Below are 20,230 nucleotides of genomic sequence, written 5' to 3' on the forward strand. Positions count from 1 at the left end.
ATTTTGCTTCTTTTGAATATGTGGCTCTTCAGCTAAGATCTCCTCCCCTCAAGCTCTACTTCTAAATATCTACAGGCCACCTAAATACTGTGCAAACTTCTTTGACGACTTTACTGAACTGCTGTCTATAATTTGTATTAACTTTGACCGTGTAATTATTGCTGGTGATTTTAACATTCATGTTGACAACCCCCAGGACCGAGGGACCAAAGAACTGTGTTGTGTTTTTGAGAGCTATGGACTGACTCAGCATGTGACACAGCCCACGCACAATAAGGGGCACACTCTGGACTTGATTATCTCCAAGGGTCTGAACATTCCCAAGGTTGTGGTGACTGATGTTGCTCTCTCTGATCATTCCTGTGTTTTCTTTAACGGCACTATCTCTGTGCCAAAAAGTGTTCAAACAAAGTTAATCAGAAAACGGTATATCACTGAAAACACCAGTGAAAAATTCATTCAGCTTTTCTCCTCTACACCCGCCCTTACTGGGGCCTCAGTCACTGAGCTTGTAGATAATTTCAACTGTAAAATTACGAATGTTATTGATGCTATTGCTCCCACTAAGATCAAAGCTGTCTCTGGTAAGAAAAGATCTCCATGGAGAAATTTTATAGGTGTGAGAACAGAAAAAAGAGAGTGTCGAAAAGCTAAACGCAGTTGGCGCAAAATTCTAATCGCTCAGGTCCATTATAACACCTAAAAGAGAGACTTCGCATTTATAATCTGGAACTAAGAAATGCAAGGCAGTCCTTCTTCTCTGACATTATCGCCAGAAAAATAAAAATTTAAGTATTCCGTGCTTTTGTTTGTTACTGTCGATAGACTAACTAACCCTCCAGTACCGGTAGCATCTGAACTGTTGTCTACCAAGGCTTGCAATGACTTTGCCTCTTCTACAGCACAGCAAAATTCAGAAAATTAGACAAACAGTAAGTGCTTCCATATCAAGTACAGGATATGTGTTGTCACAGTATGCACGCAAAACAAATTCCAACATGACACAATTTCATACGATCAACTTAAAAACCTGGAGGACATTATACAACATCTGAAACCCTCCTCCTGTTGCCTTGATATTCTACTGAACGGTGTTTTCAAAAATGTTTTGAATTGTTTGGCTTCTGATCTTCTACAGATTGTAAACACATCTCTGCTCTCAGGTATCTTCCCCAGGCCCTGAAAACTGCAGTCATCAAGCCACTCCTAAAAAGAACAATCTAGACACGACACTATTGAGCAACTATAGGCCAATATCAAACCTTCCATTTTTAAGTAAAATCATAGAAAAAGTGGTTTGTCAACAACTCAACCTTTTCTTGTCACTAAACAACAGTTTTGATGCCTTCCAGTCAGGTTTTCGACCACACCACAGCACTGAGACGGCTCTTGTTAAAGTCTTTAATGACATCCACTTAACCCTCAGGAACCTAAGGCCATTTTTACAATTCCTTTTCCGTCTGGTTTTATTTTCTAAAAAAGCTTGTAAAACATCAACCCTGTTGTCCACAGTCAATCAATGTACATCATTTTTTTCAGGAAAAACTGGGCTTTTAGAATATTTGTGCTGTAGTGAGGTCAAATTAATAAAAAGGTTGTATGACCTTAAAAACAAATAAATAAATAAAACGGAAAATGAATCTCACAGATATTTATTGATATCACACACAGAACAATAAAAGCTAAGCCAATCTCCTGTCTAAATCAGTTCCCATATGTCTTGGGTGTCAAACTGTGAAGAAATAAACATTATAACTTATAAAGTTGACAAAATATATACATTTTTTCAAAAAGTCCAGACGCTTTTCGCCAATAATCAAAATAATAATGTTCAAATGTATTGATATCACAAACAGAGAAATGGTACACAAGAATTTGTGTTGTCTAAAACAGTTCTCCTATATATTTGGAGTCATCCAGTGCAAAAATAAACATAATAAACGTTATAACTCATATAACTGACAAACTATTTACATTTCTTCAAAAACCAAATGTATCCCAAATATCTAAACAGTGATGCCATTATCTCTTTTTTCACTTTACTGTTTTTATCGCTCGGTTTTCGGATTTCCATCGGTCAGTGAACCCACCTTTCCACTGTGGACGGACCTGGATTCTCATTTGTTGAAAACGTAAACACACTTGCAAAGCATCATGGGAGATTTATACTGGACGGCAGCTACACAGATGTAGCTGAACAAATGACCGGAAAAAGTGATAAATTATGGACATCGAGTGGATAAATCTTGGATGTAAGCCGTTTGGATTTATTGCTGAACAACTCCGTAAAGACGCACGAGCTCCAGGCTGGATAGAAAGCCTCTGCTGTAAAGGCCCGAAGATAAAACAGACATCACTGTGATCAGTAGCTTATTGGCTATTAGCTGTTGAAGTCGGCTAGCCGCAGCGCCGAAACTGACCGAAAACGAGATAAATTACGGACATCAAGTGGATAAATCTTGGATGTAAGAGTGTGGATTTATTGCTGAATAACTCCGTAAAGAGGCACAACTTCCAGGCTGGATATAAAACCTTCTGTAAAGGCTACAAAGACACCAAAGACAGGGCCGTGATGGCTAACTCGTTAGCTTTCCGCTGAAAAAAACGGTAAGAAAATCGATTAAACTTTCATTAAATAATATAAATATTTATCGGAGGTGCCGTGTCGGATCGTGGAAGATCTGGTCGGTTTCTGATTAAACACAGATAGTGGCAAAATTTCAGTCTTAGTATTACTTGATCTCAGTGCTGCATTTGATACGGTAGACCATGACATATTGCTTGACCGATTGGAAAACTGGGTTGGTCTTTCTGGCTCAGTACTAAAGTGGTTTGAATCCTATTTAAAGAATAGGGACTACTTTGTGTCTATAGGTAATTATACATCTGAGCATACAAATATGACGTGCGGAGTTTCCCCAGAGCTCAGTTCTGGGGCCTCTTCTGTTCAACATCTACATGCTTCCACTGGCTAAGATTATGGAAAACAACAAAATAAGTTACCATAGTTGGCGGATGACACCCAAATTTACATAACCTTATCACCAGGGAACTATAGCCCAATACAACAATTAAATATGTGCATTGAACAGATTAATGACTGGATGCGCCAGAACTTTCTTAAATTAAATGAAAAAAACAGAGGTGGTTGTTTTGGAGCTAAAGAGGAACGATTGAAAGTCAGCTCAGCTTCAAACGACAATGTTAAAAACAACAGACAAAGCCAGAAATCTTGGTGTAGTCATGGACTCAGACCTGATTTTTAAAAAGCCACATTAACATAATTAAAAAATCAGCATATTATCACCTTAAAAATATATCAAGGGTTAAAGGACTTATGTCTCAGCAGGATCTGGAAGACTGTAAGTTGTCCATGCTTTTATCTTCAGTAGACTTGACTACTGTAACGGTGTCTTTACAGGTCTCCCTAAAAAATCAATCAGACAGCTGCAGCTGATTCAGAACGCTGCTGCTCGAGTCCTCACTAAGACCAGGAAAGTGGATCACATCACTCCAGGTCTGAAGTCTCTACACTGGCTTCCAGTGCCTCAAAGAATTGATTTCAAAATACTTTTACTGGTTTATAAATCACTAAACGGTTTAGGGCCAAAATACATTTCTGATCTGCTACTACATTATGACCCACCCAGACCTCTCAGGTTGTCTGGGACAGGTCTACTTGTTGTCCCCAGAGTCAGAACTAAACAGGGGGAAGCAGCGTTCAGTTTTTATGCTCCACATATCTGGAACAAACTCCCAGAAACCTGCAGGTCCGCTGCAACTCTCAGTTCTTTTAAATCTAAGCTAAAGACCTATCTTTTTGATGTTGCTTTTCTTTAAATAATCTATTAACTTTAATTTCTTATACTGCACTATCAATTTTATTCTTGTCTTTTAATGTTTTTAATTTGTTTATTAATGTTTTTAAATTGTTTTCAATTGTTTTTAACTGCTCTTTAATGTTTTATGTAAAGCACTTTGAATTGCCCTGTTGCTGAAATGTGCTCTACAAATAAAGCTGCCTTGCCTGCCTTGCCTATCATAGCGTTAGCTTTCTGGCTCGTAGCTAAACTGAAGGGTTCTATCAGCTGAGCGGACTATATAAATATCTCCGGTTGCTAAGGGAGGCAAGTCGTATCTAAGGTCCTTCCTAACTCCTGGTGGAGTGAACAACGTTTGCATTGCATAAGAACCTAATGGATGGGAATGATTGTTCCAGGTATTAGTCAAACCGTCAGGCGTAACCAGGGAAACGGAGTTATTGTTTGGATAAACTTTAGATTTCGATTGTAAAACTAATTAAATTATGAACAAATGTTTTAAAAATATGTTATTTGGCGAGTGACCATGGTATAAGAGGGTTAATGCCCTTCGAGGTGTCCATTGTCAGGTAGAAATGGACTTCACGCCTCGCCGTCGTCCATTAATACCTGACAATGGACACCTTGTCGGGCATTACTTAACTGAACAGCAATATGTACCTGTTGTATTTTAATGCAGGCTAATAATAATAATAATAATAAGGTTAGGGATGCACCGAATCCGGATTTTTGGGGTTCGGCTGAATACCGATTCCACTGGTTGAGATTCTGCTGAATCCTCCTCCCATCCTCAGTCCATTAACACAGTAAACACTAGGGCTGGTCCAAATTCCATTTTTTGAGCTTCGAAGCTTCGGTAGTAATGAGCATCGAAAATTGGAAGCTTCGGAAAGAGGGGGCTGAACATATTATTATCTCTAATAAAGGCAGGAATCTCTATGTGTCTGTCTGTTTGCATTTTGATTATTTTAAGAACCTTTCATCCAAACGACTTCACAAGGGAGTGCAGTGTCGTATTTGGTGCAATATAGATAGACAGGCCAGACGCGTTCAGAATTAATAAACGTTTAACCTCTCAAGGATCACCCTCCCGTCAACGGGACACTTTGTGTAACCTCGATAAAACTTCCACTCATGAGCGTTTTTATAACTTTAAAGCATTAAATCTTATACTAATATATATCTAATATACAGCCATGTACGCAACCGTTACAAAGTAACAGAAAATAAAACAACTCAGCCGTAATCTGTGCAGCCGAGAGTGCATGCATACCTGTTGTCGTTGTCCTTTCAGCAACAAAGTGGTATTTTGACCAAAACTTGATTTTCATAAATCCCCAAAAGTCCAAGGAAATGTAATATCCAAGCTTTATATTCCAAAACGATCTCTTCGCCTCACAATGTTGAAGTTTCTGGCCGAATCACAACGGAAAAACGTGTTTTCCATTTCCGCACTTGTTATCGCCGCCCAGCTTGCTAAATGCTCGAAGTGGGCGTCATCGTGTACCGTATGGAGCTAAATCAGGGCCAAATGTTTTGTTCATTTGAAAAAAATATATATAGTTGATAAAAATAAAGCTTGAAATTGAAAATTTAAGTCTTGGTCAAAACTTGGAAAAAATAAAACCATGTATTCAAACTTAAAATAAGTGTACCAATTTTTCTTTCAGTTTGAATAAAATATAGATTAAATTCTGGAATTATTTTGAATAAATTATAAATTTTCATTTTTCACTTTTATATTTGTTTTCAGTTCCACATTTCATGTTTTCAGATTCAAAACTTATTTTATTTACGCCTTCAAATCTTTTTTTCGGTTTCAAATCTTTTTTTTTCGTTTTCAGATCTGTTTTTCACTTTCAGATCATTTTTTTCGGTTTCAGACTTTTGGCCCTGATTTTGCGTGGGGGGCGTGGCTTCAACTAAGAGGGGCGTGGCATTATGAGTGACAGCCTAACAAAGAAGGCAGAAGACTCCTCTGTCATGTTGCCTTCAGGAAATGGTGTTACTGTGAGAACTATGACTGAATGCTTTCTATCCACTATATATACATGTGCTTTTTACTTAACAAACTGATACCAGTGACAAAGTTCCATTTAAAAAATTGTTTTGGACAACACATGGTACCAATTACACTATAATAGCAATAAACTGTGCCAGATTGTGCAGTTCAGCAGGAACAATGACTTCTCCCACTTCCATGTATGACATTGAATGTGGCACCACAGTATTCACTCGGCAGTCAGCATAGCGTCCGCTCCGCCAAGGCAACATGCTGGCGCAGCCCACAGGTAAGACATGTGAACGATATTAGCCTTTTTGAATAGATACTTTGGGACATTATCCCCGCAGTGGCATTTTTTTGTCATTAACACATAAAGGGAAAATAGGTGGACAGCTGGAACTGAAGGATCACTAGCACAAAAGTTAGCATTAACTAACGTTAGCTTCACACTAGCTGGTGTTTTTACACAAATTTTAGTGTCCAGCTCAATTTTTTTGACTTTTACGTGTAGTGGTCTTTGTTAACCTCTGTTTGTCAGAATGACCATAACTCGACAGTGGCTGCCTGCAGCCGTACAGAGCCTTATAAATAAATAACTTGTCCTGGTCCGCTTTATTCAATCAATCAAAGCTTTTATTACGGACACACACGGTCCAGAAAACAGACCGTAGACCTACAAATACAAAAAGACAAGTTAGTGTATTCTGATACAGTTAGGCTGTGGTAGAAGCCTTCAAAGTTTGCCCACTTGGCATATTTTGTAAGGCATAACTGTCGTGCTGTTACATGTAACGTTATGTGTGTAAAACGTACTTTATCAGGCCAGAGCATTAATGTAAAGTTTTATTTGTCTACTCTATAAAAAGAGACCTTCTTCACTGCAGCCACTGTCGAGTTATGGTCATTCTGACAAACAGAGGTTAACAAAGACCAATACACGTTAAAGTAAAAAAAACACTGACACGGACACTGAAATTAGTGTAAAAACCCCAGCTAGTGTGAAGCTAACGTTAGTTAATGCTAACTTTAGTGCTAGCGATGCTTGATTGCCAGCTTTTCCCAGCTGTCCACGTATTTTCCCTTTATGTGTTAATCACAAAACAATGCCACTGCAGGGATAATGTCGCAAAGTATCTATTCAAAAATGCTAATATCTTTCACATGTCTTACCTGTGGGCTGGTGCTAGTGAATACTGTGGTGCTATAAGTCATACATGGAAGTGGGAGAAGTCATTGTTCCTGCTGAACTGCACAATCTGGCACAGTTTATTGCTCTTATAGTGTAATTGGTACCATGTGTTGTCCAAAAATTTTTTTAAATGGAACTTTGTCACTGGTACCAGTTTGTTAAAGTGATGGTTCGGAGTAATTCACCCTAGGGTCCTTTGCACCATGACCTCGAGCCAAACACCCCCCCCAGAAGCTTTTTTCACCTGGGTCTAACATTGGGCGAATTAGCGTAGAGTAGCGTTAGCCGCTGAATAGCTTAGCGCGGGGCTAATGGATCTACGTTTGTATCTCTTAAATGACTAATAATGCCCGAAATGATGCCAAAGGTCTACACTAGTACAAATAGGTTACGCTCTCATAAAACGATGGATTGGAAAGTTTGTAAGTACACCAGAAGTTTATGAACACTTGCCTGCTCTCTACTGCTCTCTGCTGCTGCTAATAAACCATCTGACGAAAAACTGTTACGGTTAAATATAAAGTCTACTTGTGCTACATGGGGGGGTTTACAGAATACAACCCACAACAGGACGTCGCGGCGATTGGTTTATTCTTATCTGAACGCAGCTTCACGTAGTAGCTACAAATGGTAGCTACAGAGCTCATTTAAGACGATGCTCTGACGTCCCATTTCCATGAAGGCAGCACGGAGCTGCGCCAAACAAAGCTGACAGAAGCACAGAGAAGTTAGGATACCCGTCTGGTCCAGTCGCAGTGCTGTAAACTGGCAGCTTTTAATGTTGCAGACTACTTATTCTTTAGTAGTTTAAGTGTAAACATGTGTTGTTATTGTGAATCTTTGGTTTAATCTAGCTTTCAAACAAACGCCCCCCAAGGGCACCTCAACGCCAAAATATTGCTTCCAACGCCCCCCATCATCTTCTGAACGCCCCCGTTGAGAAACACTGGTCTAGACGCTCTGAACACACATGCAATCCTACAGAGAAAATCTGCACGCTTCAATATGATGAGGCCAAGAAAAGAGAGAAAAGGCTTGTGGAAGCTCCACACTCGCAAGGCCAGAGATCAACTAAAGACTTATATGCCACAGAGCCAGCTCTGGCCTCTTATTGAAGAACTTAAGAAAGATAAACAAGACATAATGAATATCTATTATGAAATTCAAAATCTCCCTCGACCAACATAAGAAGAAGAGTTGATACGAGTGAATCGGTGACCACAGAAATCACCAACATTGCCTACAACAGAGCGATAGACGATGAAGGCGAGTTTAATGAGCAGGAGGAAGGACACTGCCTTCATGAACTGCTCCACCATGACCATGCAAAGTCTGTCTCTGGATCCGCTGCCTCTTTGATTAGCCACAGCCAGTCCGACCACTACTCCATATCTTCGGCCATGACAGCAAAACGCTGAACTAGTAAAAGAAGCCAGTTATCAGATGCTGCTAGAGGAAGAGAGGAACTGATAAGAGAGTTAGAGGAACAGCAACGTAAGGCTCTAGAGCAGAGGTCTTCAACGGTTTTAAGCCAACGACTCCTTAACTGAAATGAGGGTTAGACCCAGAAGAGAGACAGAGAAAGAGGAAGCAGACGTGTTGTAGATGCAACCGCAGCAGAGTTGGTGGTTATTCATGTTCTAGCGTGGGCCCTGGAGGTAACCAGTCTCTCCTGGTGTTCTGATCACGGTCAGAAACGAAGGATCAGGAGAGGTTAACACATTGAACATGTTAACAGCTGATTAACGTGCGCTTGTTGTTGCCCCGTGTGCGCTGATGCTCTCATCTGTTGACATTTCCAAATGCCTTCCTACAGTTGCTTAACAAAAGTGGGCTTTCCACACAAACAAACGTAGGCTACGTCATTTTCTTTCCTCATAGTATAGGCTATACTATGAGGAAAGAAAATGAGATTTTAACTGTGTCGGGCTCGGACACCGCTCTGTCGGACGCGGGCCGGCCTCGAACAGAAAAATTCAGCCCGATCCGGACTCTACCCCCTACTAGGGCTGGGCGATATGGACCAAAAGTCATATCCCGATTTTGGCTGAATATCGATATACGATATATATCCCGATATTTTTTTTCCACAAAGTGAGAGCAGTTCAGTCAAAGCCAAAGCCAAATATGACATGTCACAAGTAGTTTCATAGAAACTGGCTATTTCAGTGAACAGTTGCAAAATCAAATGAATAAATAATAAACAGGTTATATATATCTATACAAAATAGCTTCACACTTAGATTTTTGATAAATAATCATCAGTAATTTGGATATAATGACTAAGTGGGTAAAGGCAAATAATAGAACAGTTACAACAGTCTGATAAGTTCAGAAAATGACTTCACTTTACTGTAATGCAGCCTTTAAAACCAGGAAAAGACACTTATGGTCATATCACGATATTACGATATCCAAAATCTAAGACGATATCTAGTCATATCACGATATCGAAATAATATCGATATATCGCCCAGCCCTACCCCCTACTACACACATTGTATAAAATGAAGTTGCATATTAATCTGGTCCTACAATAACTGTTAGGGCAGCCTAAAGCATTCATAGATACATTTTTTTTGCATGCATAGAATACAAAGCTATTCAAATAGCTTTAAAATTGTTGGCATGATTTTATAAATCATGTTTTAATGAGTGACTACATTATTGGCCAGTAAGCCTATCATCAGTGGGAATTTATATTTGCTAATAATCTGTTGGAATCATGTTAAGATGTTTACATTTTGAGCCCCCCCTGCAGTGACTCTGAGGACCCCCTAAGGGTCCCGGACCCCCTGTTGAAGATCCCTGCTCTAGAGGCCCAAAGGCGTGAGATGGAGCGACTGCAGGCAGAGGAAGAGATACAGGTTGAAGATCTACGATAAGGAGACAGAACCCAGAGATGCTGATCATGTCACAAAGGAAAGGAGGATGGAAACAAAGAAGGTGGCTGTAAGTACAGAGCCCCCCTCTCAAATTCATACAGACATTCCTTCTCTCGCTCACATCTTTCAACACAACATGGCCTTAAACAGGCTTCCTGGGGCCTATTGCACAAAAGTAGAATAAAGAAATCCAGGATAAATGAAAAAGCGCAGCTTGACTTAGTGTGATCTGCTCATCGCGGTTTAATCAATTGCACGTTTGCCGAGCCAGGATGAGTAGGTGAAGCTATGTCAGCCAGGAGGAGATAGCTGGGATAAGTGCACGTTCACGGCTTTCTTAAATAGACCACGGTATCGGTCACAGATTTACTGATGCAGAAATGGAAAAGACGTGAGCAGCATATGTTTCACCCGCTGAGCAGCCGCTTCTAATGGAGATTTACGAGGAGGTTAAACATATAATATGCAAAAAGGGAAATACAGCTGTTATCAAACGGAAAAAAGCCCGACAGACAATAGCGGACCGACTGAATACGTATGGATTTAAAAAAAAAATCTACTTAGTCACTCCACGTTTTAATTGCGTTAATATGCTTGTTTTATGTGTTGGTTTTATTGCTGTAGGCTTATTTTTTTTTATGCGCCAAATGTGCTGGTTTTAGTGTAAAGTGTCTTTGAGTAGCCTGTAAAGCACTATAATAATAATTCATGTTCCTGGGAAATTTATAAGGACTATGCTTAATTTCAAAGCTTATTCATAATGCGAGAATATGTTTTACAACCATATGCACAGATCTCCATAAGCTATGTCTAATTCTAAATATCTTTCTACAATTAATGTTCATACAGAACAAGCATGACTGGACAAAAACTAGAAAAAAGAAGTGACTTCAATACACACTGTAAGCATATCTGTAAAACAATGTAGCCTGTTATTATTCATGTTTTTATTCTCACTCCCAAGCTCCAAGATGACAGTGACACCCCCAAAATAAAATGATTAAGAAGGACGTTTGATCAGGTGCCATTGTCGTCGTTATTGATGCTAAAAGTCTCTTTTAGAGTCCGCTGCACGGTGTGGGAGGACCCCCCTGCCTCCCCCTGCCTCCCCCCGCCTCCCCGCGTTACACGGGCACATTTCACGGGGACAGCAGCGGAGGAAAAGCCCATTTCCTCCGTATCGTCCTACTTTTTACCATTACCATCTCAACAACTGCAGTAGTAGGATTTAAATCAAACTTGTGACAGCAATAGTGACAAGTAATGCATGTTAATAAAATGAAGCAGAACATATTCAGAAGACAACGGAATAGGCTAAATGTTAAACACGTTTATTTCGGATCAGAGCGTCAGCTGATTTAACACATCAGACTCCAGGATTAATCTTAGCCTGGCTGTTAGCCTGCTCTGGACCAGGCTAGCTGCAAAGAATAAATCGCCATGGTTACTTGGCTGGGTTTAATTCAACCTGCTTTTGTGCAACCAAGTCAAAGCTAAATTCATCCAGGATAACCTGAATATCCCGGGTTAATCCCTTATCCTGGTTTTGTGCAATACCCCTCTGTACCTGAGCCATTTGTCTTCAATGGCCATCCCATAATATTCACTGAATGGAAGGCAGCATTTACCTCACTCACTGACCAAAGGCTAATCACACCAGCTGGAAAATATAACAGCTGTGCACTTTAATAACTCAGATAACTCACTTAGATGAAGAAAGTGAAAATACCTCTGCAGCATATATATATATATATATATATATATATATATATAGAGAGAGAGAGAGAGAGAGAGAGAGAGAGAGTAGCAGATTCATGTTCTGTGACACTGATTGATAAACAATAGTTAGGCTGTAGTGTAATAATAATATACTTATTGACTTAAGATAAAACAAAATAAGCAGCTTGTATTTGGTCCCATTTGAAGATAAAGCCCTGTTCTGACTGTATTCAGACACACAGAGAGGTGTTGTAGTGAGATCAGTAAGCAGTAGAATGTAGTAGAGGAAGCTCCGTTTCTATCAGCTATGTTCAGGACACACACACACACACACACACACACACACACACACACACACACACACACACACACACACACACACACACACACACACACACACACACACACACACACACCTGGAATGCTGCTAATGCAGTCAGAAGAGCAACACACGGAGCACACCAGAAATCATTGAGTGTCGGCGCATGCGCAGCTCAGCCTTCTCCTCGCTTTGATCTCCGTGATAAAGAGCAGTCATTAGAGGCTTTACCTGAGTGTGTGTGTCTTTACCTCGAGCTCTGTCTCCTAAAACGGTCCAATAAGATCAGCAGCTAACACTAGTGATGGGACGTTTGACACCGAGGCACCGAAGCTTGTATCACTCCCGCAAAGCACACTGGTTCGAAACCCAGTGTTGGAGCTCGTATCGAATTGAAATAAGCACGTGACTGATGACGTCCGAAGCTTCGAACGTCACTGAGACTCCGGATGGGTTTGCTGGATTCATGTCGCTGCGTGCGTACCAATTGCCCGTTAGAATTCACTGGAACATCGCGGGTTTATGAGTGTGGCTTGCAATTTATTTGATTAGCCTATTAATAGAAATTAGCCTATACTTCCATACACCTGTACGTAATTCTACATAGCGGTAGAACGTGGCATTGTTGCTGCAGTTTATTGAATCCATATTTAGCCTAATTAAACATAGGCCTACTTACATTCAAATCCTGATCACAGTAGTTTATATATAGTTTATATATTATAATGTTATATCCAAACATTCAAACATAGGTTTTATATTTTTAATTCCGTCATGTCATGTTCATGTCATTTAACCCTTGTGTTGACTCCGGGTCACATTGAACAGTTTTCAATTTTTGGTTTATATCAGAAAATATGGGGCATAGAAAGCGCTGAAAATGTGTAGAAGAAAAATTTAACAATTTAAAACGTTGGAAAAAGCTTAAACAAACTGTGAAAAAAAGGCATCAAAAACATCGGGAAAAAGGGTTTCTTTCAAGGTTGACGGGAAGAAAACACAAGGGTTAATTCAAGTTCAGTCATGTCGTGCCATATGCATGTGTCCATTCTGTCTCTCCTACGTTCGTGTTGAAGGCTTCATTCGGCTGTGTCGAGTTATAGCCGCTGTCATTTCTGCTGCCTGACCACTAGATGTCACTGTGTTGTCTTCGATGCTTTGATGCTGCGGATCATTTTGCAATACAATCAGGAAGAAGCTTCAGAGGCTTCACAAGGCTTCGTTCGCCCATCACTAGCTAACACACTACACAGCTATTCTACCGCCAGCACCGGATATCACAGGGGAACAACGGCACTTCCGTTTCCTCCTACTCAGGGCTTTTCACAATAAAAGTTTCAAATGAAAGAAGGCCACCTGGAGCTCAGGAGGGGAACTACACATACTGTTAATTATATATATATATATATATACATATATATATATTAGGGCTGTCAATCGATTAAAAAATGTAATCGAATTAATTACATACTCGAAATTAATCGCATAAATAATTAACGGTGCCTGAACGGATACTTTTTAAGAAAGTAAAAAAAGAAAAGAAAAAAGAAGGGTACTAAAAAACAGTCAATGACATTAAAGAAGGGCTTGTTTATTGCTAAGGCCATATGGTCAAAATTAAATGATTTGATAATAATCTATAACAATAACAATAACTTATTTCACTAGTAAATTGCTGTTGAACGACAAAAACAACCACCAGATGGGAAAAGGACATTTACAATAACTTCAAATGCACCACGAGGCTGTAGTTTACCAGTTTCATTGAACGCACCGTCTGTGTTGTTTTTCCGACGGCAGCTGCAGAATGTTAGCCTAGAAATCTAGACGCACCCTAGTGGCAGCTGGCTGGTCAGGCTAGCAGACTGTTACATACCGGTGTTGAATCCTCTACAGTAAAACACAGTCAAACTTTACACCGTTTAGCGTTAGCTGTCAGCATTTTATGAGTGTTTAATCCAGCTACTGGCTAGCGGTAGGCTAACGTTAGCTGCTGTCGAGTATAGTCTTAACTAGCGTCATGTGCAGCGGTGTTTGTGTTGCCTGTATCGTCCGTTTCAGAGCATCAGAGAGAAGAGCAGACATATCAGGGGCACCAGATTTCGGTAGCCAGGGTTGGCAGGAAGAAGTAACAAGTAGCTAAATGTTCCAATCAATGATCCAGGCAGCACGTTCTCGTCTCCCTCCTTCATTTTACAGTCGAATAGTGGCTCAAACGTCAATATGGAATGGATTAATCTGCGTTATTTTTTTAACGCGTTATTTTTTCGTTATTTTGACAGCCCTAATATATATATATATATATATATATATATATATATATGGACCCCTCTAACTTCTGCATACTTTCAGATACAGAAACATTTTTTATATAATTTTATATAATTTTCTGTGGGTCATCATCTTTAGGTACCAGGAAGTACAGCAAATAAAGGTGAAACAATAAAAACAAAAAAAGAAAATTTCGTCAGAATTTCATTTCTATTTTGATATGTTATACTTCCATCGTTACTTATTATTGATTATATTATATTATTATTATATTATCCCCATTTACCCGCCTACCCATTGCTGGTCCTCGTTCAAGACAGGTCGCACTTTCTCACACACATGAAAACAACAAATTTTACAGAGCCACAGTGGAAGGGTGCTTGTCTTCTCCATCACTGTCTGGTATGGTAACTCCTCCTCCTCAGAGAGGAAGCAGTTGGAGAAGGTGGTGCGCATCGCATCCAAAATTATAGGTCATGCCATCCCATCTGTAGCCTCTATGTACGCCACGCGGACCAGCCATAAAGCGCAGAAAAGGGTTGATGACCCCTCCCACCCTGCTAAGGTCCCTCTTCCAACTACAGCCCTTTGGAATGAGAGTTCAAGGTCTCAGAGGCAAAACATCCCGCTTTTGCAACAGTACTTACCCTGGTACTATAAGGCTCCTTAATGCTCAGTAACAGTACTTACCCTGGTACTATTAGACTCCTTAATGCTCAGTAACAGTACTTACCCTGGTACTACATGGCTCCTTAATGCTCAGTAACAGTACTTACCCTGGTACTACATGGCTCCTTAATGCTCAGTAACAGTACTTACCCTGGTACTATTAAACTCCTTAATGCTCAGTAACAGTACTTACCCTGGTACTATTAGGGTCCTTAATGCTCAGTAACAGTACTGCTGCTGTTACTACCGGGCAGTAAGAGTGCTTAGGGCCTAAGCACTCGTCTTACAGCAGCAACAACAACAGCAGAGAGCAGAAGCCAGCAGGCAGGTGTTATTTACATAAACTTTTGGTTTCATTACAAACTTTACAATCCATCGTTTTATGAGAGCATAACCTATTTGTACTACTGTAGACGTTTGGTATCATTTCGGGCATTATTAGTTGGGTAATGTTAAGAGACACTTCGGATCCATTAGCCCCTGCGCTAAGCTATTCAGCTGATAACGCTACGCTAACTCGTCCAATGTTCGACCCAGGTGAAAAAAGCTTCTGGGGGGGTGTTTGGCTCGAGGTCATGGTGCAAAGGACCCTAGGGTGAATTACTCCGAACCATCACTTTAATGCTCAGTAACAGTACTTACCCTGGTACTATTAGACTCCTTAATGCTCAGTAACAGTACTTACCCTGGTACTATTAGACTCCTTAATGCTCAGTAACAGTACTTACCCTGGTACTATTAGGCTCCTTAATGCTCAGTAACAGTACTTACCCTGGTACTATTAGGCTCCTTAATGCTCAGTAACAGTACTTACCCTGGTACTATTAGACTCCTTATTCTCAGTAACAGTACTTACCCTGGTACTATTAGACTCCTTAATGCTCAGTAACAGTACTTACCCTGGTACTATTAGACTCCTTATTCTCAGTAACAGTACTTACCCTGGTACTATTAGGCTCCTTAATGCTCAGTAACAGTACTTACCCTGGTACTATTAGACTCCTTAATGCTCAGTAACAGTACTTACCCTGGTACTATTAGACTCCTTATTCTCAGTAACAGTACTTACCCTGGTACTATTAGACTCCTTAATGCTCAGTAACAGTACTTACCCTGGTACTATTAGACTCCTTAATGCTCAGTAACAGTACTTACCCTGGTACTATTAGGCTCCTTAATGCTCAGTAACAGTACTTACCCTGGTACTATTAGGCTCCTTAATGCTCAGTAACAGTACTTACCCTGGTACTATTAGGCTCCTTAATGCTCAGTAACAGTACTTACCCTGGTACTATTAGACTCCTTAATGCTCAGTAACAGTACTTACCCTGGTACTATTAGACTCCTTAATGCTCAGTAACAGTACTTACCCTGGTACTATTAGACTCCTTAATGCTCAGTAACAGTACTTACCCTGGTACTATTAGACTCCTTAATGCTCAGTAACAGTACTTACCCTGGTACTATTAGACTCCTTAATGCTCAGTAACAGTACTTACCCTGGTACTATTAGGCTCCTTAATGCTCAGTAACAGTACTTACCCTGGTACTATTAGACTCCTTAATGCCCAGGCACCTTGCAGAGTAAACCTGTACTAAATGCACCTTATTCAAATGCACTTTATAGATTGCACCAGACACTTTATGGGAAGTTGCAATAGCACAAGCTCTTTACATCTTTTTACTGTTCTGAATGATTGTCTATGTGATTGCCTTGTATGTATTATATGATCCTGTGTATGTCTTGTCTTTTTAATCTGATTAGCACCAAGACAAATTCCAATCAACTATGTTGACATGGCAATAAAGTTTTGAATTGAATTGATATTTAATTTATTAATTTAATCAAGCGCCTGAGGGCATAATCTGGTACATTTGAACAACAGGCTTATTTCCATAGCAATGGAGTATTCCATCTGTACAGTAATTTAAATGTTAGTATATCAATATACATATTCTTAATTTTTATGGGAATTTCCTGGTAAAATGAAGGTTATCAAACTATTATTTTATATTTTATTTAGCTTTTCCGCGGACCACTTGCAGTACCCTCACAGACCACTGGTGGTTTGGGAATGACTGCTCTAGAGGGTTTTATAAATTTGGCTTCATTTGCTATCAAATTGTTTATTTTTATTTTTGTTCTCTGACATTGATCTTTCAATACACAGGTAGTAATTCATTAGGGCCAGTTCTCTAATGAAGGTGCTTCCTTATTTTTCCAGTTTTGCAATATTAGTTTTTTGAAGACAATAGAGGAAAAATGTATCTGCCAGCTAGTTGGATATCTCATTCCCTCTATATTTTTGAAAAATACACATTTTTGGAGAGAATATGATTTTCTATCAGCCCAGTCTCATGGCAGTTCGTGAAATGGTCACGTTATTGAATCTATTGATTCTTGAACAGGACACGAATATGTCGTTTTTTTCGTGTGGTGATTACGAATTTTAATTTAATGTATTTAAATGGGAAGCATATTTGATGCTAACAGCATGACAACGGTAGGGAGTTGTATGAAAAGCAGAACATCTGCAAAAGGAGGTTGGTCAGGGGGTGGATGGGTCAAACAACACAGGACTTTCACCACAGAGACCGGGGATGGCGTCCTGCGTGTTGCAGTTACTTTCAGCGTTATTCTTTTCCTAACCTCAACCGTCCTGTTGTTGTCGGCGTGTCTGGCGTGTGACGGTTTCTTTCCCAGTTCTTTTTTTTCATAAGCTCAACTGTCTCGTTGTTGTGGCGTTTCATGTCCCCGTTGGTGCGTGCCACAGAGACCGTGGATCATGTCTCTGCGCCCGCAACGCAGATGATAAAAATACTTTAAGAAATTTTATTGAATAAATTACGAGTTAAATTAAGTCCCCTGACCTTTCATGAGCACCATGAAAGAGCAGCAGCAGCATTAGGGGACGCTCTCACAGTTTAAGACTCGGAGAGCTAACTACTCCCCGAATAAAACAGAGCAGCAACCATGAAATAGAAGCAAATACACAACAAGGTGGACCTGGGGAGGAGGGGGGTAGCATAGATGTGAGCAATAAGCAGTTAGGAGCAAACTAAGGCAGCTTTAAGGTGGGCGCCCTGTTTGAGTGTAGCCATTTAGCAGCAAGGGGAGTTGACCAGCTGTTGCAGCTCAGCTGATACAACTGTGTTGATGGCCAATAGTGGTTAGCAGCAGGACAAGTCTGTCATGAAGACGTTTGAGAGACTTGTCCTTCTCTACATCAGGACTAGTGTGTCAACTCGAATGGACCCTTTACAGTTTGCATATCAGCCCAACATCAGTGTTGATGGTTCCCTCATTTATATGCTGCAGAGGGCATGTACACACCTGGACAGCCCTGATGCATCTTATCAGAGCAGACGATGAGGAGGAGCACAGAGGAACACTCAACAACTTTGTGAAATGGAGTGCGGACAATCACCTCCATCTCAATACCACAAAAACCAAGGAGATGGTTGTGGACCTCAGGAGGGGGGGGAGGAGGATCCAACCAACACCAGTCACCATCAGGGGCACTGAGGTGGAGCTGGTGGCCAACCACAGGTACCTCAGTGGGACTGGAAGAGCCATATGGAGGCGGTGTACCGTAAGGATCAAAGCCGACTCTATTTTTTAAAGAGGCTAAGGTCATTTAATATCTGCCAACCTTTGCTCTGCATTGTCTACCCAGCCCGGTCTCATGGCAGTTCGTTATATAGTTACGTTTTGTAATCTATTAAGTCGTGGACAGGACACGATTACGAAATTGAAAGCAATGCATTTTAATGGGAAGGATATTTCATGATCCCAGAACGCTGACAGTAGCGAGTAGTATTGATAAGGCGAAAGGCAGCGCAGGGAGGTTGGTCGGGGTGGTGGATGGGTCAGAAAACACAGGACTTTCACCCCGGAGAGTTGCAGTACCTTTGTCGGTGTGTCCCGCGTGTTGCAGTACCTTTGTCGGTGTGTCCCGCGTGTTGCAGTACCTTTGTCGGTGTGTCCCGCGTGTTGCAGTACCTTTGTCGGTGTGTCCCGCGTGTTGCAGTACCTTTGTCCCGCGTGTTGCAGTACCTTTGTCGGTGTGTCCCGCGTGTTGCAGTACCTTTGTCCCGCGTGTTGCAGTACCTTTGTCCCGCGTGTTGCAGTACCTTTGTCCCGCGTGTTGCAGTACCTTTGTCGGTGTGTCCCGCGTGTTGCAGTACCTTTGTCGGTGTGTCCCGCGTGTTGCAGTACCTTTGTCGGTGTGTCCCGCGTGTTGCAGTACCTTTGTCGGTGTGTCCCGTGTGTGACGGTTCCTTTCCCCGTTCTACTTTTTTCCTAACCATAACCGTCCCGTTATTGTGGCGTTTTATTTCCCCGTTGTGGCGTTTCATTTCCCCCGTTGTTGTGTGCCCCTGCGCCCGGGGATCACGTCCCGCGATTGGCGGCCTGGTCCCGTTGTTGTGGCCGGCGAGTGGCGCCTCATTTCCCTGTTGTTGCATCCCCCAAGCAGGTTCGAAAAGCGTGACCTGAACACGTTCAAAAATCGTTATCAAATCAAAATCAAAATAACCTAACTATATAACGACCTGGCGTGAGACCGGGTTGGTCTACCACACAGTGGTGGCCAGTGCTCTGTTTTTTTGCTGCGGCCTGTTGGGGAGATGGTGTCCGAACAGCAGACAGAAACAGAGAGGACAAGCTCATCAAGAAGGCCGGCTCGGTGGTCGGGGCTGAACTAGAGACAGTCCAGCAGGTGGCAGGGGCCAGAACATTAAATAAACTAGGATCAGTACTGACCAACCCTGCACACCCACTCCACCTCCTGAAGGTGATAAACAGCAGCACCTTCAGTCAAGGACTTTTAACCCTTGTGTGGTCCTTCGGGTCCCAGTGACCCGAAGGACAACACAAGGATTATGTACCTCCCTTTACTTTGTTGAGAATTGCTCTCTAAACCCTGTTTCTTGTTAAGTAAGTAAAGTTTATTTCTAGAACACATTTAAACACAGTTTAAGCTGACCAAAATGCTGTACAAACAAGAACTAAGGTGCTGTATTAACCCTTGTTTAGAGAGCAATTCTCAACAAAGTAAACGGAAGTACATAATCCTTGTGTTGTCCTTTGGGTCACTGGGACCCGAAGGACAACACAAGGGTTAACTTATTGTTATGGATACATCCGAGTAAATGTGTAGCGTTATGTCTGTCTTGAAGCTGCTGTGACACGGTAAGTTCCATGTTTCTTTGCATAATGTGTGAGGGAAATATGTGTTCTGGTATTAGTTCTTAACCTGTTTGGTTGTAATGAAATAGTGATGTGTTTTTAGCCTTCACCGGAAGATGCGTAGGCTTTCGGCCATCCTGATCTCGAGAAAATAAATAATA

The 20,230-nt window shown here is 41.0% G+C and overlaps 1 long non-coding RNA gene across 1 annotated transcript; it reads right to left on the reverse strand.

Moving 5' to 3' along the window:
• Window positions 1-7,475: 7,475 nt before the first annotated feature.
• LOC120573046 lies at window positions 7,476-12,814 on the reverse strand. The gene is made up of 3 exons (XR_005641620.1): window positions 12,082-12,814; window positions 11,369-11,371; window positions 7,476-7,494 (listed from the first exon to the last, which is right to left on the reverse strand). It is a non-coding gene; the product is annotated as an uncharacterized LOC120573046 (long non-coding RNA).
• Between the last annotated feature and the right edge of the window lie 7,416 nt (window positions 12,815-20,230).

Source organism: Perca fluviatilis, chromosome 14, assembly GCF_010015445.1.
Source record: "Perca fluviatilis chromosome 14, GENO_Pfluv_1.0, whole genome shotgun sequence".
NCBI classification, from domain to species: Eukaryota; Metazoa; Chordata; class Actinopteri; order Perciformes; family Percidae; genus Perca; species Perca fluviatilis.